This window comes from Anarrhichthys ocellatus, unplaced genomic scaffold, assembly GCF_004355925.1.
Source record: "Anarrhichthys ocellatus isolate YVR2014 unplaced genomic scaffold, GSC_Weel_1.0 scaffold155, whole genome shotgun sequence".
Lineage (NCBI taxonomy): Eukaryota > Metazoa > Chordata > Actinopteri > Perciformes > Anarhichadidae > Anarrhichthys > Anarrhichthys ocellatus.
The window spans coordinates 189,932-194,222 of record NW_022280185.1 but is presented as its reverse complement, the minus strand read 5'-3'; positions in this window follow the sequence as shown (position 1 = coordinate 194,222).

The following is a 4,291-nucleotide window of genomic DNA, read 5'->3' as shown; positions in this document are numbered from 1 at the left end:
TCTCTCTCTGTCTCTCTGTCTGTCTGTGTCTGTCTGTGTCTCTCTCTGTGTCTCTCTCTCTGTCTCTCTCTGTGTCTCTCTGTCTCTCTCTCTGCCTGTCTGTCTCTTCAATGTCGATGGTGAAATTAAAAGAAAAAGAAAGGAAGGAAGGATAAATATTTTATTAAGTTTTTAATGCTTTCCTTTTATCATAATCATTATGATAATTATCAGCAAAAGTGCTGCCAGCTAACACACACAGTAAAGCCTACAGGGACTCAGGCCCAGAAGCTGCTATTTAACCCATATTACTACAGTAAATATTCATATGCAGCTAATATCTGTGTGTGTGTGTGTGTGTGTGTGTGTGTGTGTGTGTGTGTGTTTAAATATTAATCATGTTTCTGGATTCAGCCGTTCAGTTTGAAATACAAACATCTGCTCTTCTGATTCTGTTTCTTTAACTGATTCAAGTCCAGTAAAACCAGTCTGGTGAATGTTCAACATGTTGGACTCATTAATGACAGATTACATCTTGTCCTACTGACCTCAAAAGAACCAAAACTATTTGAGAACGTTTAAAGAATTAAAGAACCATAGAACATCAGACAAATAAACATCCTTTAATGGTCCTTTAATCGTTCTTTAATCGTTCTTTAACCCTTCTTTAATTGTTCTTTTAATTGTTCTTTAATCGTTCTTTAAACCTTTAATCATTCTTTAATTGTTCTTTAATCGTTCTTTAATTGTTCTTTAATCGTTCTTTAAACCTTCTTTAATAGTTCTTTAATCGTTCTTTAATCGTTCTTTAACTGTTCTTTAATCGTTCTTTAATCGTTCTTTAATTGTTCGTTAATCGTTCTTTAATTGTTCGTTAATCGTTCTTTAAACCTTCTTTAATAGTTCTTTAATCGTTCTTTAATCGTTCTTTAATCGTTCTTTAACTGTTCTTTAATCGTTCTTTAAATGTTCTTTAATCGTTCTTTAATCCTTCTTTAATTGTTCGTTAATCGTTCTTTAATCGTTCTTTAACTGTTCTTTAATCGTTCTTTAAATGTTCTTTAATCATTCTTTAATTGTTCTTTAAATGTTCTGGTTGGTTTCTGGTCTAAATCTATTTATTCAGATTTCTCCTGAATATATAAGATCTTTTTTATTTAAACTATAAGATGTATTTTATCAGTCTGACGGTGCGTTCACTATTATCTGCAAACACGGCGACTGACGGTCGTCCAGCTGAGCGCTTCAGTGTGAGACGTCTTTGTACTGAGGACTAGTTTTGGGTCACTGTGTGTGTGTGCGTGCCTGCGTGCGTGCCTGCGTGCGTGCCTGCGTGTGTGTGTGTGTGTGTGTGTCCTCGGGCTGCTCCAGACTCTTAATATCCCACCAGTCTGATTAATGATTGGCTGTATGTGTGTCAGAGCGTAACCGCAGGAAACCAAGAAGCAGCTCTGTGATTGGTGGAGGTTAAGAGAGGTTAAAGAGTCAGAGAGACTCAGAGAGACTTAGAGACTCAGATACTCAGAGAGACTTAGAGATTCAGAGAGATTTAGAGACTCAGAGAGACTTAGAGACTCAGAGAGACTTATAGACTCAGAGAGACTTATAGACTCAGAGGGACTTAGAGACTCAGAGAGACTTATAGACTCAGAGAAACTCAGAGAGACTTATAGACTCAGAGAGACTTATAGACTCAGAGGGACTTAGAGACTCAGAGAGACTCAGAGAGACTTATAGACTCAGAGAGACTTATAGACTCAGAGGGACTTAGAGACTCAGAGAGACTTAGAGAGATTTATAGACTCAGAGAAACTCAGAGAGACTTATAGACTCAGAGGGACTTAGAGACTCAGAGAGACTTAGAGACTCAGAGAGACTTATAGACTCAGAGGGACTTATAGACTCAGAGAGACTTATAGACTCAGAGGGACTTAGAGACTCAGAGAGACTCAGAGAGACTTATAGACTCAGAGAGACTTATAGACTCAGAGAAACTCAGAGAGACTTATAGACTCAGATAGACTTATAGACTCAGAGAGACTTATAGACTCAGAGGGATTTATAGACTCAGAGAGACTTATAGACTCAGAGGGACTTAGAGACTCAGAGAGACTTATAGACTCAGAAACTCAGAGAGACTTATAGACTCAGAGAGACTTATAGACTCAGAGGGACTTAGAGACTCAGAGAGATTTAGAGAGACTTATAGACTCAGAGAAACTCAGAGAGATTTATAGACTCAGAGAGACTTAGAGACTCAGAGAGACTTAGAGACTCGGAGAGATTTAGAGACTCAGAGAGACTTATAGACTCAGAGGGACTTATAGACTCAGAGAGACTTATAGACTCAGAGGGATTTAGAGACTCAGAGAGACTTATAGACTCAGAGAAACTCAGAGAGACTTATAGACTCAGAGAGACTTATAGACTCAGAGAGACTTATAGACTCAGAGAGACTTAGAGACTCAGAGAGACTTATAGACTCAGAGAGATTTATAGACTCAGAGGGACTTATAGACTCAGAGAGATTTATAGACTCAGAGGGACTTAGAGACTCAGAGAGACTTATAGACTCAGAGAAACTCAGAGAGACTTATAGACTCAGAGAGACTTATAGACTCAGAGAGATTTAGAGACTCAGAGAGATTTATAGACTCAGAGGGATTTAGAGACTCAGAGAGACTTATAGACTCAGAGAAACTCAGAGAGACTTATAGACTCAGAGAGACTTATAGACTCAGAGAGACTCAGAGAGACTTATAGACTCAGAGAGACTTAGAGACTCAGAGAGACTTATAGACTCAGAGAGACTTAGAGACTCAGAGAGACTTAGAGACTCAGAGAGACTCAGAGAGACAGGCCGCTGAGATACAGTCCGCAGAGAGACAGACTGCAGAGAGACAGACAGGTAAAAGTGGTGGGGGTGTAAGTGCCCCCCAGGCCTGGCTCGCAGCAGATTAGCATTAGTGGTCGACGCCACGAGGACGCTGCAGGCAAGAAACAGGATTTACAGTGTGTGTGTGTGTTTATGTGTGTGTGTGTGTGAGAGTGTGTTTCTTCTACATGAAGTATCTCTACTGAAGGTTTTAATCTGTCATCTCTATTCAAGTGATGAGTCGTTGGTTTCATCATGGTTACATCATGAACATCTCGTCCAATGTAACCTCTCCACTCTTCACACACTGTTTGGCTGCCATCTTCTGACTTTACTGTTCATATCTGACAGTCTCACACCTGCTGTGTGTGTGTGTGTGTGTGTGTGTGTGTGTGTGTGTGTGTGTGTGTGTGAATGTTCGTGTGTGTGTGTGTGTGTGTGTGTGTGCGCAAGTGCGCGTGTTGTATTGTATGAGAGTCCTGTGGGAGGAGACCTTTTCAGCCTCTGCAGGCTGAATGATCCCCCTCCCCCTCTCTGCTGGAGGACAGACATGACCTTATGTGAGGAGGGTGAGGAGATGAAGACTCTGGGGTGCTCTTCATCAGCTCGAGGTGTCATCCTTGACATTCACACCTCTGTGTGTTCATGTCATTTGTTCTATTAATTGTGTGCCGACTTGTTTCTCTAGAACCATCTGATGTCTTTGTGAGTCTGGTGGTTCAAACCTTCAGTTTACCATCAACAAAACAAGCTACTCGTGTAAAGTTCTTCTGCACGAGTTTGAACTGTTGAAGGAACCCGAGCGGTTCTAAAAGCTTCTGAACACACAAGTTCATCAATCAAACAGATTCTTATGATCTGTTAACTGTTTATCAGGTATGTCTGTATAGTTCTATAGTTCTAGATCAATAAATATCAGTCAGTAACGTTGTGTTGAGAACATTAGGTTCTTTGAGTTAGATGTTGAAAGAAGTAGAATAAGATTTAGTGAACTTCAGGAGAACCAGACAATCTGCTGCTGTATTGATCACTGCAACACAGACACACACACACACACACACACACACACACACTGATTTATGATGACTCAGCAGGACAGAAAAAGTCCTCTAAATTTCTCTCTCTCTCTTTTGCTGCTTCACTTTCTCTTTGTTCTCTTTCTTCTTCTTTGTGTTTTAATACTTATTAACATATTGACATTAATATCATCAATCTCATTAATCTCTTCGGCATCAAACACATTTGTAGAAGAAATTACCCAGCATGCATTAGCAATAATCACACGATCCTCTGATCCTGATGTCAAACAGATTAGATTCATTTTTCTTCTTCTTATCTGGAACACAGACGGTTTATCTGACATGATTCTGGTTTATGATATGTCTTAATCTGTGTGTGTGTGTGTGTGTGTGTGTGTGTGTGTGTGTGTGTGTGTGT